The sequence below is a fragment of the Odocoileus virginianus genome, chromosome 19, assembly GCF_023699985.2.
Source record: "Odocoileus virginianus isolate 20LAN1187 ecotype Illinois chromosome 19, Ovbor_1.2, whole genome shotgun sequence".
Classification (NCBI taxonomy): Eukaryota; Metazoa; Chordata; class Mammalia; order Artiodactyla; family Cervidae; genus Odocoileus; species Odocoileus virginianus.
In genome coordinates this window covers 19,868,989-19,888,813 of record NC_069692.1, presented here as the reverse complement: position 1 = coordinate 19,888,813, position 19,825 = coordinate 19,868,989, and the positions used below count along the sequence as shown (strand labels likewise).

The following is a 19,825-nucleotide window of genomic DNA, read 5'->3' as shown; positions in this document are numbered from 1 at the left end:
CCTGGGAAATCCTGTGGACAGAGGAGACTGACGGGTTACAGTCCATGGTGTTGAAAAGAGTTGGACACAATTTAGTGACTAAACAAAAAGCATCTAAAGAAACATGTCCATAGAAAATATATGACTGTAAACTATCTTCTAACATCTGTGAATCTGACCTTGTCTTTAGTAGATGTGTATTACAAAGAATTATTATAAAGTATAAGCTTGAATGAATTCTTACAAAAAAATCCGTGGATTTTTGTTTCTTGTTATATAAACACTTAGATAATATTTGTGCTGTAAAACTAAAACCTTTACTGGCCTATTACCAAAAAAGTTTGCCAATACTTCTCATTAGGCTCATATCTTCTTTCTTATTTAAAGAGTATAATCTGTACTGTCATTATTTATTTTAGTGTTTCAGATGTCCCAGAATTTCTCAGATGCCTTGAGTCCAAGTTGGCTTTCATGTGCTTTTGACATGTCTCCAGTGTACTTTGTGTTCTTTCTGGTGTAGGAGATGTTCTAGTCTCATTTGAACTTTACTTGCACCACTGCAATCAGCTATTTACTGTGTTTCCTCTAAATAGAGAATGGTATTTAGAAATCAGGAGCTAGGCTTTAGGTGTGCAAATTGCTCTGACTTCTCATCACTTTCATGCCCTCCAGCAAACAGACCTAGGTAATATAAAATGGTACAATTTTATGTGATGATATGATGGGCTCCCAATTTCTTCTACGTTTTGGGCTCCAAAATGACAAAATGAAAAGATAATTGATTACTTAGTGTGAAGAAGAGAACAAACTGCAGCACAACATCAAAATTATATAGACCTTTCAAAAACATTCTCTCCACTTCACCTTTAGTTAATATTTTGGGCAGACCTTTACTGGAATAGGGCATCCCCTCCAACATTTCAGAAAACTAAGACTTCAGTAATCATTAAAAAGTGCTGAGGAAACAAAAAGTTACTAACATTCTTAGCTGCAAGCTGTACTGCACCTTTCTTTGTGGTTGTTGTTGTTATGGAAATGACAAAACTAAACCAATTTTTAAAATTGTAAATGTGGTACTGTCATTTTCACTCTTATGTTATTAATGACTTGTCTAAAGAGAGATGTCAAGCATCTCTAAAGGCCCCTAAAGTATTCATTTCAATGAAAATTCCTGCCATAAAATTAGAAATTATTGGGGGAGCTATCCACCTTTGTAAGTGTTCTAATCTCTTTGATTCCTACTTTTCAGGTTCTCAAAATGTATTCGTGTCTTAATTCATGAACATTAGGTGAAACAAGAGAGAAAATGAACATTTCCAAGCATAAATTACCCTCAGATTAAACCCTATTTCCTTATCAGTGCCGATTTGGACATTGAAAGGATTAAAAATCTCCCCTGGAATTAAATTCTGTGTTTAGTGGAAAGCTGAGAACCACTATCAAAGAGAAGCTTATGCAAGCATGATGACTGCTGCTGCTGCTAAGTCACTTAAGTTGTGTCCAACTCTGTGAGACCCCATAGACGGCAGCCTACCAGGCTCCCCCCGTCCACGGGATTTTCCAGGCAAGAGTACTGGAGTGGGGTGCCATTGCCTTCTCCAATGCATGAAAGTGAAAAATTAAAGTGAAGTCGCTCAGTTGTGTCCAACTCTTAGCAACCCCATGGACTGCAGTCTACCAGGTTCCTCCGTCCATGGGATTTTCCAGGCAAGAGTACTGGAGTGGGGTGCTATTGCCTTCTCCCATGAGGAAATGTCCAAAAGATATGTTAGGATAGATCTGAGACAAATTTCAATTATTGTTGAGTTCAGAAAAGATGGGCTGGGATGTGATAATTCCTGCTCTTTTTATTTCTCAATATTGCTTTAGCTATTTGAGGACTTCTGCTGTTGCATGCAAATCTTAAGATTATGTGTTCTAGTTTTTTGAAAAATGCCATTGGTTATTTGACAAACATTGTATTGCATTTGTAGATTGCTTTAGGTAGTATGGACACTTTTAAACTACTGATTCTTGTAATCCATGAGCATGGTATATTGCTCCCTTTTTTCAGTTGTCTTCAGTGTCTTCCCTGAATGTCTTATAGTTTTCAGAGTACAGTTTTTTTTACCTTCTTGGTTAAATTTGTTCCTAAGGATTTTATTATTTTTGATGAAGTTGCAAATGAGATTGCTTTTCTTCACTTCTCTCTTGGTTATTCAATATTAGTATAAAAAATGTAATAGGTTTCTGTATTTTAATTTTATATTATGCAACATTACTGAATATATTAGTCTAATAATTTTCTATTCTCTGCAGCCAAAGGTGGAGAAGCTCTATACAGTCAGCAAAAACAAGACCGGGAGCTGACTGTGACTCAGATCACAAACTCCTTATTGTAAAATTCAGACTAAAATTGAAGAAAATAGGGAAAACCACTAGACCATTCAGGTATGACCTAAATCAAGTCCCTTATGATTATACAGTGGGAGGGACAAATAGATTCAAGGGATTAGGTCTGATAGACAGAGTGCCTGAAGAACTATGGACAGAGGTTTGTGACATTTGTACAGGAGGTAGTGATCAAGACCATTCCCAAGAAAAAGAAATGCAAAAAGGCAAAATGGCTGTCTGAGGAGGTCTTACAAATAGCGTGAAAAGAAGAGAAGTGAAAGGCAAAGGAGAAAAGGAAAGATACACCCATTTGAATGCAGAATTCCAAAGAATAGCCAGGAGAGATAAGAAAGCCTTTTTCAGTGATCAGTGCAAAGAAAGAGAGGAAAACAATAGAATGGGAAAGACTAGAGACCTCTTCAAGAAAATTACAGATACTAAGGGAATATTTCATGTAAAGATGGGCACAATGAAGGACAGACATGGTAAGGACCTAACAGAAGCAGAAGATATAATGAAGAGGTGGCAAGAATACACAGAAGAACTATACAAAAAAGATCTTCATGACCCAGATCACCACTCTCACTTACCTCTATTGAAATGATAATTTATGGCTTACCAGCCAGTCTATTCTAACTCAGGTCTCATGAGTAGAGATTGCCTGGATTTCAGCTTCAGTGAGGAAACCTCTAGCCAGTTAGTAAGGCCTTATCTCAAACTTTTAACTGGGTGTCAAATAACATCTCACAAAGGCTTCTCTGGAGGTCGAGAGAAAACATTCATCAAAACCAAGGCAATGCTTTATCACTTATTATTTTGATTCTGAACGTTTAGTGTGAATGTTTGAATTGCTAAAATGCAGATTTTTTATAACAATCTGCTGAAATTCTGATTCTTCCAGTCTTGTGTAGGACCTATAACCAGGAACATTTGTGCAGAAACCCAGGGACACTCATGAAACTGGTTTTCTACTCTTATACTCTGTAAAATTCTAAACTTTGACTCTCTTTATTAATCAAGTGAGTTAGTGAGTTACGTTGGATTTTTTTAAAATTACAGTTTTTTTCTATGTAGTTTAGACAAACCCATATTTGCAGCTTTCTAACAAATTTATTTTCTTGGTGTGCATGTGAGTAGTGAGTGAAGTCTCTCAGTCGTGTCCGACTCTTTGCGACCCCACTGTAGCCTGCCAGGCTCCTCCGTCCCTGGGATTTCCTGACAAGGATACAGGAGTGGGTTGCCATTTCCTTCTCCAGGGGATGTTTCTGACCCAGGAATCTGAGTCTCCTTCACAGAAAGCAGGCTCTACCATCTGAGCCACCAGGGAAACCTTGGTGTGCATAGGAATTTTAGCAATACATAATGGAATTATGAGGCTTCCCAGGTGGCACAGTGGTAAAGAATATGCCTGCAAATGCAGGAGACACAAGAGACACGGGTTCAATGCTTGGATCGGGAAGATCCCCTGGACGAGGAAGTGGCACCCCACTCCAGTATTCTTGCCCGGGGAATCCCATGGACAGAGGAAACTGGAGGGCTACAGTCCATAGGATCACAAAGAGTCAGACATGGCTCAGTGACTGAGCACAGACACACACAGTGGAACTTTATGCTGGTTCTAACAGTGTCATTACAACTTCTGGGATTTCCTCATCTGTTTAACACTCAAAAACAGATATTTTAGGTAGAGCTAATAAAGAAATACTTGTCTAGTTTGTGTTTTGGGCATATATATCAAAATGTTTGCTTTTCATTTTTATTTAGACTTTCTTATTTTGATTCCTTTAAGATTCCTGATAAAAAGAACTTATTTTCAAAAACACAATAATTACCATACTGTATCTTTAAATTTCCTCAGTGGCTCAGCAGGTAAAGAACCTGTCTGCCAATACAGGAAAAGTAAGAGATGTGGGTTTGATCCTGGTTTGGAAGATCCCCTGGAGGAGGAAAAGACAACTTACTCTAGTGTTCTTGCCAGGAGAATCCCATGGACAGAGGAGTCTGGTGAGCTATAGTCCATAGGGTCACAAAGAATTGGACATGACTGAGCATCTGAGCACACATGCATATCTTGAAACTCTGAGGGCAACATTTCTATTTAGGTTTTGCCATTATAAAGGAAAAAGGCCATGAATGTTTTCTCTATTACATTTCACTGTATGAGTGGTTCATGTGCCTCAAAGATACACTGGAATCTAAGTCAATAGGAAAATAAAAAATTCCTGAGTTTCATGAAAATGTCCTAGTCTCTCTCTTTTGCTGCCTAATTTGAGATTTAATACTTTGTTTAATTTTTTAAAAGGACCTTATTTGTACTACAGGGAATGGAGAAGGAGCTGAAGGATGAATCTGAATCACTGCTATCATGGAATCAGAACAATTTAGCTCTTCAGAGTGAGAAAAGAACTAAGAGCTTTTGATTTTACAATATGTTTACTAATTTTATTGTAAAATACAAATAAACAGAAAAATTTTGGACAAGTTCATTGAGTTCATTAGAAGGATTAAAAGAAAAAACTCCAAATAATTTTGAGACAGACAGATCAGTTTCCTATTGAACTTTTATTAAAAATTAAGTCAGAATTAAAAACAGGATTATTTATTTTTAAAGGTACCATCTGGACCCAGCAGATGCTAAGCTACATTTATTTTGAGGGACATTGTAACAGAATTGAACATGTGTAAACACTTGACAGAGTGTCCTTCCTGGAATACAATCTACAAATTGGACCCTGCCAAGAGACCACCATGCCGAGAGACCTGCCTCTTTGCTTCCTGCATGCCATTATTTAGCACCAAAAGACCTCAAGAACAAAAAAGCTAAAATATGTCATATAAATAGCTAATAGTCCTTTTTATAAATGAAAATACTTTTTTCAAATATTTTTACCTAGCACCAATCATCCACATTTCTTCAGGATTATTAAAGCTTTTATTATTCTATACACTTAAAATACATATGGAATTATAAACATATACATAAATTAGGTCACAATATACATTGTTTGCTGAATAGTTATACAAAATATTGGAAAAATTCTTTTATGTCAGGCCATAAAATTCTTTCCTTTTTAATGGTTTAGTAGAATTATACTGTATAGCCATGCAATATTGAATGTATATTGATGGATTGGTAGGTCATAGCAAATGTATATATCACATAAACATTCTTAAAGATCTTTGCACTCTTTTGACCTGGTCAAATGTTTGCCTAAAAGAGAATTTTCAGTTTAAAATTTCTAAATATTTTAAGATTTGGTAGGCATTATATGTTGCCTGCTGAGGCCAGTGCAGCAGGTAGGGATCAAAAATGGTCAACACACAGTTTTGGGGGAAAAAAAACTAGAGACAGAATTAAAGTTTTAAAGATGGGACTGGGGGACTCAAGACCTCTTGGATCAAGAACCCTGTTCTCCAGAGCCACATCATTTTATTTAGTGTCTTGGCAAGCAGAAAGTATCTGTTGTGCTACGATGAAGTCAGCCTCCTGAGTCCCTGGTCATGTCTCCCATTTATTGATGACTTTGAACTATCTTTGTTATTTTCTTATACAAGGGGTATCACCTAGCTGGAGGTCATAGACCCACATGTGCCTTGGGAAAACATCTTAGTGTGTGCATAAGCAGTGTTCTGAACTTGCACTGACCTGGCGTTCCAAGGGCAACACTATGTTTTTCCTTAGCTTAGCAGGGCATGGCAACCCTCAACTAATCAACCCCATGTACTTTTATTTGGGTTATGCTGTATTGCTATATTTTGCTTTTATTCTTTTCCCATGGTGATTTTCTCATGGCTTAGCCAGAGTAACAGGCAGCTGACCGTTAACCCCTGTAACTGTCTTCTATAGAATATCAACTTATATTTCATATTTCATCACAAGGCATGTAAGAATGCTTTTTCAGTCATGTACTCAGCATTGATTAGAATTACCAATCTATGCTGATGTGCTGGGTATTATCAATCTCATTGTTGAATACTATTTCCATAATTTCTCCCTCTGATTCTGCAAAAATGGATATATGTTTAACCATGTGGCAGTTCTTCACTGTTTTAAATTTTACAACTGATAAGTTAAATCCTCATCAACATTATTTTTAAAATGTTAATTCCCCCAGTAATTTTTAGGTATTAATTAGAGTTGATGAAATATATAGATTAATGGAGGAATAAAGGGACAGTCATTATCTCCGCAACATTCCGCCAAACCACTCAGCATTGTGCTATCCCTCTTGCATCAGGTCATCTCCTGTCCACCAGATGTGCTAGGCTGTTCTGTGTGTCTACATGCTCAGCTGTGTAGTTGGGTTCAGCTTTGCAATCTTTATGAACTGTGGCCTGCCAGGCTCCTCTGCCCATGGGATTTTCTAGGCAAGAATACTGGAGTGAGTTGCCATTTCCTCCTCCAGGGCATCCTCCCAACCCAAGGATTGGATCCATGTCTCCCGTGTCTCCTGCTTTGCAGGCAGATTCTTTATCACTGGGCCATGTGGGAAGCCTACTATATTGTTCTATGCATTTTACAGATTTGCCCTCAATTTCCACTTCAAAAATTTTTCTTGAGGCTATTATGAACTAGAAATATTTGGCAATGTGTATTCTATCAGGGTTTTGCTGTTATAAAGGAAAAGGCCATGATTTCTTTCCCTACTGCATTTGGCTGCCTTACTCTCTACTATTATTTTTATTAATTTTCCTTTTATTTTCTGGAGTACATTCATCTTAAATTAGTAACACATTTTATCTTCCTGTACAATATTTATACTTAAAAACTTCAGTAGTTAAAATCTGCAGAAAAATCAGAATGATAGGGTGACTTATAGACAAATAGAAGAGTTATCCAAATATTGAGTGTTCTCACACTGTTTGCTGAACCCAGGGAAGACAAGGTGTGGGCAGGGAAGCTGGAAGAAAACTCCAGGAGCCATTGGGACTGCAGACACATTTATTTCCTTCAGGCAACAGCAAAACGGGGCTCCTCAGGTAAGGCTTATACACTCTTACAGAACAAAAATGGCCCGTGACCGAGCGGGAACCACGTGACGTGCATCTGCAGTGCGATAGGTGATCTCAACTGTTACATAACCATGCAAAATCCTCGTTTACAGAACATGGGGCCAGAAAACCTAACTGGCACCATCTTGTTTATTTCTCCACAATGAACAGCTCCTTTTATGTTTACATTAAAATGTTTTTAATAGTTTATTTGAGCAAAATTCCATTTGAGTCAGGCAGCATCCAATCCAGCAGATAGGACGTCTCCAAAGAGCTATACAAAATGAGTTTTTTACAGGCAGAGAGCAGAGAGAACAAGGAAGTTGTACTCTGCAAAAAGGGCAGGTTGGTTATTACAAACTTCCTTTCCATCAGGGCATCCACCGGGGTGTCTCAGGCAGGTTACCTAGCTAGTGTTCCTTAGGCGACGACTGACTGACTGGTGTAAGATTTCATTGCCTGGAGATCCAGACTGTAATTGCCTGTCTTGGTTTGGTTATTTGTGGCTTAGCATAATCTCCATTTTGGGCCTGTTGTCTTATATATAATACTTTCTATTAACTTTCCTCACAAACTCAGTGATTGCCCCTTACAATTTGTTACCATGAAGAATTAGGTTGGTCATTATACCTGGCTTGAGCGGCTTTCCTTTCTTCCACCTTTGTAGCAGTGTTTTCCTAACAATTCTTTTCTTTTACTGGAAGGACCAATGGGGTAGTTTTGTGAGGTGGGTTTGGGTGAGGCTGGAACAGACAGGGAGTCAGGCTGCAAATCCCCTCAAATGCCAAAATAAAGGCTCCTAATCTCCAGGGAGAACACTTGCACTTATTCCTGGGTAAAGCTGCCTTTGATATTTTTGTTATATGTGTATTTTTCTTTTTTCCCAGCATCTGATAACGAAGTCCAGACTTTCCTTAAGCTCTGCTCTCTCCCTTGGGTTTTACAACCGGCTGGTTACCTAGACAAGCCACTCTTTCAAAGAGTGGTTCTCAAGATTTATTCAAGTTAAAGCTTTTCTCTACAGAACCCAGAAATCGGGAGAGGCAACACCCATGCAACCAGCTGTCTGGAATTAAGGTTGTTAGTAGTTACCCTGCCCCAGGGCTCATGACCACAGTTGATCTTTAATCTGGTTGCTTCTCCCTGAAGTTTGCTCTGAACTCTTCTGGGGAGAACCTCGCTTTTCTCTGCTCTCCTGGTTGAGTGTTTCTCCTAGTTTTTACTTTTTCCTTCGGTTTGTTTTTCACTATCTGGGAATGTAGTGTTTCCACATCATGTTTTCCAACCTTGTTACGGTTTTCTGCGACCCTTGTTACGGTTTTCTTTTTGCCCTTTTGTCGAAATCGTGGGAGATAACAGAAGGTAAGCAAACATATTGGTTGTTTTCCTTGGTTCACAGTGTTTGTAAGGCAGCCTCTTGAGGTGCAAAAACCAAAACAAGTGAAACATCTCACTAAGCTGATACAGTTTTGCAAAGTGCTGACATAATGTTGTAGTCCTTTGGAGAAATACTTAGCTACTAGAACCTTGTGAAATAAGTGTCCTTATCTCAAGTTTAGAGATGAGGAAATTAAAACTTAAAATAGTCTAGCTACATGGCCTCAACTAGTAAGTGAACAAGTTGGGATTTGGTTCAAGTTTCATTCTTTTATGTTTGCATTTGTGCCTATTTCTGGCTATATTTACACATAGATCAAAAACCCTGCTGATAATTTGATCGCCTGACTGAAGTGAAAAATCGTTCACCCATCCCAGAAACATGTTCTCCATTTCCTCAATGTATAGATGTAATGTTCTTCTCTGGTCCTTGATACTAGTATTTTTAGTACCTTTTCTTCTCTTTGTGTTTTGACATGTTTTGAAATTGTTTTCTGTGGAACATGATGTTGAAGATTTTTTTTCTATTCTTAGTTTATTTGGAGTTTTACATTCACTTTTGTTTTTGTGCTCCTCAGAAAAGGTCTAATGACATAGAATGCCTTTTTTGGCAATTCATGTCATGCTTTTTCCTGCCCTTTAATCCACAATGAAATAAAATTGAATAATAATGATATTTTGTTCCTGGAATAAATATTACTTACTTATAATACTTGTTTTAACATAGTGCTTTTGAGTGCAGGAATTTTCATGTGTAATTATTTAGAAAATAGATTTTAATTTTCTATGATTATTTTATCATTATTTGATTTTATCACGGTAAGTTTAGTCTTATCAAATAAATTTCAAGGTTCTTTGTAGTTTAGCTATGTTATCAGGTAGATTAAAAATATAAATAAACTGAAAAATGAAAGATTTGATTAAAGTATATTATAAATATGTATATGATCCTGTCAGGTATTTATAATCCTATCAGATTTATCTATAATCCTACCACATTTTTGTTTTTCTCATCAGTTTACTCAAATCAGCTGCCTTTTCCTAAACTGGTATTATATATTTTTACAAAGCTAATTGTCCCCATAACATCTAGATTACAAAACATCAAAAATGTTTACACCATACTTTTTCAGAAAATATATCCTTTATTTTCTTAGATGTCAAAGTTTTGCTTTCATATTTAAATCCTTAATCCAACTGTAAATGCATTTTAGTGTAGGGAGTGAGATAGAAATGCATTTCCTTTCTCTTTTTCTATATGGATAATTATTCCAAAATCATCTATTAAGTAGTTTTCCCTTTTTTCACTCGTCTCTAGTGTTAACTGTGTATCAAATATCACTTGATACTCACCAAAAGTGAATTGAATATCTCTGCAAGATAATTTGTGATATTAATCATGTGTACAAACAACTTCACTTTAAGAAATTAATCCTATATGATAGCACATGTAAAATGTCTTGGAAATGAAGTTATTTATTCTATCCATCTTTGAAATAGCAGATATTGGGAACAACCTACATGTCCATGAGTAGCAAGCTGATGAAATGAGTTATTCTGCATTCCTGTAATTAAATAGTCTGTAGAATTGGTAGAGAATTTAAAGGCTCAAGACAGTTTTCTATGACAGGTTAACCTGGGGTATCCTCTAATGCACATTAATGAAATCTCTTTTATGTATGGTTGGTGAAGTCCCCTGGAGGAGAAAATGGCAACCTACTCTAGTATTCTTGCCTGGAGAATCCCATGGACAGAGGAGCCTGGTGAACTACAGTCCATGGGGTCACAAAAAGTTGGACATGACTGAGCGACTAATACTTAGGGTGTTAAAATCAAAACCTGTAAGGATAACCAAGAATTGTTAGAATTGTTTCATTATTTCCTCTGCAGGTTATTTACATCTTTAGAAACCCTAAGGATGTTTTGATCTCACTATTTCATTTTCAAATTTGATAGCTTCATTTGAATCTTCAGATAACATAGAACATTGGATGAAAAGGTTTCTGAAAGGAAAAGGTAACTAAATTTATCAAGAAACATGCTATGTTGCTCTTTAGTCAAATTCTCAAATATAAAGAATAGATTTAGGGAGAAGGCAAATGGTAATCATAAGTGAGTGAGTGAGTGTTGCTCAGTTGTGTTCTACCCTTTGCAACCTCATGGACTGTTGCCTGCCAGGATCCTCTGTCCCTGGAATTCTCTGGGCAAGAATACTGGAGTAGGTTGCTATTTCCTTCTCCAGAGCATCTTCACAACCTAGGGATCGAACCCAGGTCTTCTCTACTGCAGGCAGATTCTTTACCGTCTGAACCACCAGGAAAGGCATAGAAAGTAGAATGCACATAAATGGTCACTATTGTCTGTTCATTTAATCTATCACCCAGTGACTTTTCTAATTTCAGCAGGACCACTTGGGGATTGTCAAGGTTGTGAAGGCACATTGTTCAAGAAACCATTTTGACTAGATCATAAGAGAATCAAGAGTAATATAGCGATTCATCTAACTAAACCCAGTGCATGTGTTCTACAATAGCCAATGTTCAGGGTGGGGGTAATTTTCTGTGTTCTGTCATGGCCCTGGCGTAGGCTTTATAAGGCACCTGTAGAATGTTCATTCCAACTCTGAGGAGGATAGATGCGGCAAGAGTCTTTTGTGAAATTTGGGCTCTCAGTCATTTGGAAGATTACATTCTGTTCCTGACCCGTTGTAGGTAGCTAAAGTTGCTACCCAAGACAAGAAGACAGAAAAATAGAGATACACTTTCAGATAGTGTATGCTAAGTCGTTTGAGTTGTGTCCGACTCTTTGCGATGCTATGGACTATAGCCCGCCAGGCTCCTCTGTCCATGGGATTCTCCAGGCAAGAAAACTGGAATGCATTGCCTTGTCCTCCTCCAGGTTTCAGGTAGAGAAAGTAGGAAAAGGAAGAGATTTACCTTAAATAGATATTTACAATTAGGGATCCTTCTACATTCCCACTTTCCTACAGACAGAGTACCTTGCAAAGGCAAGTTTCTATTAAAATCATGTCATTATTTCGCAGAGAACCATTTTTCAAAGGGAACACATGTTTAATGGTAGTAGCAACTTTGTAATTCTGAAGAGTCCAGAACAGAAAAGAAAGGTCCTCATTTACTCTTTAATTGGTGCAACATCTTTACCTTGTCACTTATTAATTTCTACTCTGTTAGGAAGCCTCTGGTTTGATCTAAACAGAGGCTGGTACAAACATGGGCATGACTTCAATATTCTGTTGGTGATGTATGAGGAGATGAACAAGGTAAGAGAGAAAGGTTTGTTTTTCTTTTTAAAAGTTATTTCTTGGAAACCTTTCCTTACCCTTGTTTCCATGAACCACATTCTCCTAGTTGTTTTTACCTAATTGCTTCTCAAAACCCTAATTTGGTGCTCTTCCCTGCCATTTAACAAAGGCATACTCAAGTGTGTGGAGCACCCACAGTTTAAAAGAAAGAAAAGGCACAGGGATGCACTGAAGTTAGAAACCACTAAGATATGGCTAATTAGCTAGAGAAGAATATGGGCCTGTTCTACAAGTTCTTCCCATTTTTTTTTTAAATGAGAATCTTGAAATGTGGCTTTGTTGTGATACCAATAATGCTTACATTTGATTTCCATTCAATGCTGTTTTAAAACATTGCATAAATCAAACAAAATGCATTTGAATGTAACTATTTTGTGTGATTAATATGTTGATTCACTAATACAGTTTTACTGCTTGAATTGTTAGTTAATTTATTTTTCAATTTAAAATGAAATTTTATTAAAAGACTTCAGTCATGAAATTCAATATATTGCATTTTATTCAAAAATAGAGAAATTGATTAGAATGGTTCTTAAGTGTATAAGCTGAAATATATTAATAAAAATATTATACAAATTATGGGTTCTTTCACTAGGAAGTACATTATTACATTTCATGGAATCAGGCATTTATCTATGATCTAAATTCTATGATGCCTTTAGTAATAATTCTTATGCTTTTCTTATGTAAAGCACATAAAAGAATAGTGGAACTATGAGTCAAAATGATAGAAATACAGGTTTTTATATTTGCCCATATATTTACCTTTACTGGAGTTCAATGTATTTTTATAAGGATTTGAGCTACTGTGCTGTGGTTTTTTGTTCCAACTTAAAGGACTCCCTTTAATATTTCTTGTAAGGGCATCTTGTTGGTAATGGAAATCTTAAAATTTTGCTTATCTCAGATTGCCTTAATTTCTCTCACTTTTTCAAAAGGAGAGTTTTGGCACACACAGAATAATTATTCAGACTATTGAACAATTTTCCTTTCTCCTCCTTTCATTCTAAGTGGGGAAATGGGAATCTGGCAGCTTCTGCTGATTAGTCAGTCTTATTCCAGGGAAAGTCCAGGCAAACTGAACAAAATTATTACATATTTTCCTACCATCATGACTAAGCTTTTTTTTCCCTCAGTTGAGAGTTTGTTTGGTGACTGCAGTTTCTTAACTGGCTTCTGATGTTCCCTCAGAAGTGCTTTGGTCAATGATATTTACCCAGTGATTTAGTAAACTCAGATACAAAATCTATATATAAAAATGTGCTGCTTTTCTAATAACAACTAACAGCACTGTTGTTAACACTGATAACAAACTATCAGAAAGAGAAACTAAGAAAACAATCCCATCTGCAATTGCCTCAAAATCAGTAAAACGTCTCAGAATGAATTTGACCAGAGTTGAAAGATTGAATATATTGAAAACAATGATACTGATAAATTAAAGAAGACACAAAGAAGTGGAAAGATAATCCATGCTCATCAACTGAAAGAATTAATAGTGTCAAAAATATCTTACTCCTCCAAGCTATCTTCAGATTCCATGCATCCCTACTAAAGTTCCAATGGCAATTTTTCATAGAAATAGAACAGATAATCCTCCTAAAATTTGTATGGAACCACAAAAGACAGTGGGTAGCCCAAGAAATCTTAAGAAGCACATAGCTGAAGAAATCACACTTCTTACATTCCAACTATATTAGAAAGCCATAGGAACAAAACAGTATATAAGCATAAAAGCAGACACAGAACCGTGGAACAGAACATACAGCTCAAAAACAACCCACAGATATAAGGCTGATTAACTTAAACAAAGGAACCAATAATAGAAAAGGAAAGCCTTATCTCTTCCATAAATGGTGTTGGGAAAACTGATTGGAGGCTTCTCTGTGTTTCAGTGCCAAACTGGGTCGTGTGACCACCCTGGAACAATCTCTTGGAAAAGGAGAAAGGGCTTTCTATGGGGATCTTTGGCCAGTCAAGATCATTTCCGGAATGAGCCTGGGTACTGTTGTCAGAACACAGCCCGGGACCTTTGGCCAAGAGAGAAGAGACAAAGCTGAATTGTAGGCAACAGCAAGCAACTGCTGAATATTTATAAATAGCTTTGGTTAAAATCTGCCCTGAAGTCATGATACTAAGCCTAGACTCTCCTGTTGAATTCAATTACCTACAAAGGAGTCAGGTCCTCTTGTGACAGTATAACCCCCTCCAGTGCCTTTAGCCACTTTTATCTTCAACCTCATACTGGGTCTCTTCCCTTTAAGCTCCAGGGACACTGAATTTCTAGCCTTTCTGTGACCTAACATCTCACACTTTCAATGCAATACTTGTATTGCATGTATTCTTTCATTTGTCTAAATTATATAACTGAAGTTTTGTTTACCTAGAAAATTCCTGTTTTCCCTTTTTGAGTCAAAACAAATTTTTGTTATTTGTTGAAATTTTCTCTGAGTTCTGTTCCAGAATTCCTTTCTCAGTATAAGTCCTTGTACTCAACCCCTAGCACTGACTTTATTATTTTTCTGTTAACTTGCACCATGACCTGGGAGAGTCTGACATATAGTCCCAAAATGTTTGCTGAGTGAACACAGATAAAACAAAATGTAAGCACTCTTAAAATGTGGCCAAATAAATACTATAACAGTAGACTAATTTACCAAGAAGAGATAAGAAAGCTACCTCTCACTGTCCAAATCAAAATTAACAAACAACTTAAGCACTTCTATCTTTCATTCCCTTGATGATACTTAGCTGTCATATTTCTTATAATTTGTGTAATTTAATACTCTGATTTATTTTAGGGTCTCAAGTTCTGCGTTAAAATTATGCAAATTTGGGGGGAAAGAACTGAGTCAGAAGGCCATGGATGAGTTAAGCAGGCCACATTTTGGGAATATGAAATATGAACTAGTAGCAAGTTATGATAGTATGGAAACAACCAACTTTGGCCCAAATGAGAAAGCTATTTCCTTCAAAGAGGTGAATTTTAGCATCTTCTGGATGTCTTGGAATGCAGTGCAAGTAAACCAGCGTGTAGCCTTTGAGTTTCTGTCCAGAGTTCCCAAAAATGGGTTCTTGTTTGCCCTCTTCTCTAGTTAGTTGTATTTCCATGATTTCTGCTTCTTGTCTCACAAGAAACTACATTATCTTGAAAGATAGCTGATGGATATTCAAAAATTGCAAGTTCTTCTACCTGACACTTGAAAATCTACTGGTGCACAGTGTCTGGCACAAAGTGGTTGTTCATTTAGTGTTCATTTGATCTTAGACACTTTTGCCTCATTAACAACCTACAAATCTGATGATGTAGTGATGACAGGTCTGTTGTCCATCACAGGCCCCTCTTATTTATCTATGGTTTATCCTGAACCTCCCCATGGGGAGAATTAATTGCACAAATTTGACCTTATTTTGTTATTGGGAGGTGCTAGTACATGTCTTTTATCATACCAGAATTTTATTATTAAATAAGATGCTTATAGAAGCATTTCATTTATCTGACCTCTGGTGATTTGAGTTTGTAAAATGAATGAATTCTTCATACAACTGATAAATTGGAACACATGAAAATACTTGTGTTAGTTTATGCATTCATTCTAAATTATATGTTATGATTTTCTAACTCAGGACATGGAAACCTTGTAATATAAAATTATAGACATAGATTTTGACTTTAACTATGAGGTTATATGCCTCTATGTCCAGTAGCAATAAACACTGGCTTTGTGTTTCTCTAAGTTAATATTTCTTTCCCTTCATCTGAGGTATAACTTTCCCTCTTATCTTGAAAAATAAAGAGCACCGGTAACTGGTAAGAAAGGGACACACCCTTTACTATTAGCCTGAGCAAACCCTGTTGTGTGCTGATGCTAAGGCCATTTTCAACTGCCAATATTGTTGCATTGGTATTTTGTTTTCCTTTGAGAAAATAAACTTTTCTGTGTTCCTATGTCTTTAATATGGAGCTTCTCTGGTGGCTCAGTTGGTAAAGAATCTGCCTGCATTACAGGAGACTACCTGCAATGTGGGTTCAATCCTTGGGAAGATCTCCTGGAGGAGGGCATGACAATCCACTGCAATATTCTTGCTTGGAGAATCCCATGGACAGAGGAGCCTGTTGGGCTACAGTCCGCGGGGTCACAAGAGTTGGACAAGACTTAGCAACCAAACCACCAACGTCTTTAATAACACCTGCAGGGAGAGTGTGACATCATTAATAAAAAAGTAGAAATGAGCAAAATTTCTTTGTGGAAAATAAGCATATTCCTATATGTTTATTTTGCAGAGACCCAAACATTTTTCTTTTTGATGCTACCTACCTGAACATCATTTGCATTGGCTTTACCAGTCCTCACTAAGTTTTTGTTTGTGTTTTCAATTTGTTCAGTTTCATTTGTTTATATTTGTGTATTTTTTAAATCAGTGTTTCTTTTATTGTTGCTCCTCCTTATCAACTGGTATTTGTCATCAGAAATCAGTGTCTCTATAAGTTAGTTTAAGGCTGTCTCACAGTTAAGTTGGATAAAGGTAGAGTAATTTTAGCTCTGCCATTATAAATGTATAGTAGTAGTAGTGAAAGTCGCTCAGTTGTGTCCGACTCTTTGTGACCCCATGGACCATACAGTCCATGGAATTCTCCAGGCCAGAATACTGGAGTGGGTAGCCTTTCCTTTCTGCAGGGGATCTTCCCAACCCAGGGATCAAACCCAGGTCTCTCACATTGCAGGAGGATTCTTTACCAGCTGAGCCCCAAAGGAAGCCCAAGAATACTGGAGTGGGTAGCCTATCCCTTCTCCAGTGGATCTTTCCAACCCAGGAATTGAACTGGAGTCTCCTGAACTGCAGGCGGATTCTTTACCAACTGAGCTATCAGGGAAGCCCTTAAATGTATAACATTGGACTAGTTATGAAAACCTCTGTGAACATTTATATCCTCATCATTAAATATTAGCTGACTGATCTTATGAAATTTTTAAGTTACGTCTGTAAAATACAACAACCAGTGTTAGCCTGGAAAAAAACAGTCCTCAATTTAGTAGTGACTTTTTTTCCCCAGGTGGTTGAAGGCACATTATCTATATCTAATTATAATATAAATACAATGGCAAGTTTGTTCATATGCTCCATAAATTGGGTGAGTCATGGCCATGTGAAGCATAACTAGAGCTCAATAAGGAGAAAGGTAAAAGAGGGAAAAATAATGTTTCCCTTGACACTGAGTTATCATGTCCCCCCCACCCTTAAAATTCTAATGAAGCAATTTCTTTGCTCTCCATCCCAGGTACTATTGGAGAATGGAAAAGTCACCTGACTGTGAATCAAAGTGAAAGGTTTCACAAGGTTTTCCAATGGACGATGAACAATTTCCCCTTGGAGTTCATCTGGGATATAAATGAAGAATATTAGTTCTCAACTCAGCACAAGCAATCCTGAGATCACACTCCAAAGGAAATATATTTATTATATACTCTAATCCACGGTTGCCTTTCACTTATTACTGAAAAGCCTCAGTGATTAATAAGTATTAATCTAGTACTCTTTATATGCATTTATGGCATTTTTTTTTTTAAGCTTCGTTTATGTGTTTATTTTTGGTTGTGCTGTGTCTTGGTTGCCGAGCAGGCTTTTCTCGAGTTGCGGCAAGCTGGGGCTGCACTGTAGTTGAAGTACATGCGCTTATTGCGGTGGCTTCTCATGTCGTGGAGCACAGGCTGTAGGGTGTACCGGCTTCAGTATTTGCATCATGTGGGCTCAGGAGTTGTGGTTCCTGGCCTGTAAACACAGGCTCAATAACTGCGGGGCGGGCTTAGTTGCTTCACCGCATGTGGGATCCTCCTGGACTAACCGCAGGGACTGCACCCATTTACCCCTGCATTGGCAGGTGGATTCTTTACTCCTGAGTCAACAGAGAAGTCCTGTGGCCTGTTTTTTACTTTCAGGAACTCCTCAGTTTCTGATCAACAGAGAATTCTTTGGCAAACAATGATGGGATACCTCTAAATTTTACATTCAGTAATTCCCGAGTTTTTGAGCAAAAAGGGCCATCATAACATATGATCAAAATGTAATCTGGAAACGGAGGCCTTGTTAATTTAAAATAAACTGCTTGAGGACTTTTTCATTTTTAATATTTTAATTTTCAGTAATTAAATGAATCAACCCTTTTGGGCTTCTAGGTCTTGTGTTTTATTTATGAGCATCACTGTCTCACATATTTTTAATATACAAAAATCATTTCATTTCATTGGATATTATTCTTATGTTTAAGAATATCTTGTAATGACCTATATGAAAATAGAATCTAAGAAAGAGTTGATATATGTATAACTGATTTATTTTGCTGTACAGTAGAAATGAATACTACATTGTAAATCAACTATACTCTAATAAAATTAATTAAAAAATAAAATTCCAAAAAAGGAAGTGTTTTTTTCAAATAAAGCAAATTCACCCTTCATTACTTATTGAACATTCCATCATTTTATTGCAAGCTAAAATAGAGTTCATCTTCTAAATAATTTTAAGTACATTATTTGATTCATTTATGTGTGTGTTAGTCACTCACTTGTGTCTGACTCTCTGTGACCTCATGGACTATAACTGGCCAAACTCTTCTGCTGGTGGAATTCTCCAGGCAAGAGTACTGGAGTGGGTTGCCATTCCCTTCTCCAGGGGATCTTCCTGACCCAGGGCTCAAACCCAGGTCTCCTGAAGTGCAGACAGCTCTTTACCATCTGAGCCATCAGGGATAATGACACAATATCCTGCTGCTATACTTTTTCCAAAAAAATTTGACATTTAACTTAAAACAATTTTATAGCTCTCATAAAGGATCATACTGGAATTTTGTTAATATTGCTTTAAAGTGTAATTTTAAAAGTGACACTATTACAAATTGATTTTTTTCCATTCAGAAATATTGCACTTACCATTAATTTGTTTTCTTTCAGATCACTTGGTAAAAAACAGTTCTTACAAAAGCCTTACTCCTTTCTTGTTAAATTTCTTTTAAACCTGTATACTGTTTGTAGCTACTGTGAGTAGAAGACTTTTAGCTACATTTTCTAACTCCTTTTTGATGTTCCTGATTTTTGCTGGCTCCTCAGCTGGTAAAGAGTCCACCTGCAGTGCAGGAGACCTGGGTTCGATCCCTGGGTTGGGAAGATCCCCTGGAGAAGGGAAAGGCTACCCACTCCAATATTCTGGCCTAGAGAATTTCATGGACTACATAGTCATTGGGGTCACAAAGAGTTGGACACGACTGAGTGACTTTTGCTTTTGCTTTCCAGAATCTGGGTTCAGTTCAGTTCAGTCACTCAGTCATGTCCAACTCTTTGTGACCCCATGGACTGGCCTCCCTGTCCATCACCAGCTCCTGGAGCTTACTCAAACTCATGTCCATTGAGTCGGTGATGCCATCCAATCAACTCATCCTCTGTCGTCCCTTTCTCCTACCTTCAATCATTCCCAGCATCAGAGTCTTTTCCAGTAAGTCAGTTCTTCGCATCAGGTGGCCAAAGTATTGGAGTTTCAGCTTCAGCATCCATCCTTCCAATAAATATTCAGGACTGATTTCCTTTAGGATGGACTGATTGGATCTCCTTGCTGTCGCTTGAAATTAACCAGGCTGAGGGGGAAGCAATGCAGTTTGTCCGTGGCCCGCAGTAGAGCAGGTGTTGCACCTCTGATCTCAGATTCTGCATCCACTGGTACCTCTCTGCTTATTTGTGCCCAGCTTAGGGTTCCTGGCTGCTTCACTTGCTTTTATTTCAATTTGCTCCA

At 37.3% G+C, this 19,825-nt stretch overlaps 1 pseudogene; it reads left to right on the top strand.

Moving 5' to 3' along the window:
• The window catches only part of LOC110142514 (amine sulfotransferase-like), a 30,089-nt pseudogene extending 11,633 nt beyond the window's left edge, over positions 1–18,456 (top strand).
• Positions 18,457–19,825: the final 1,369 nt, after the last annotated feature.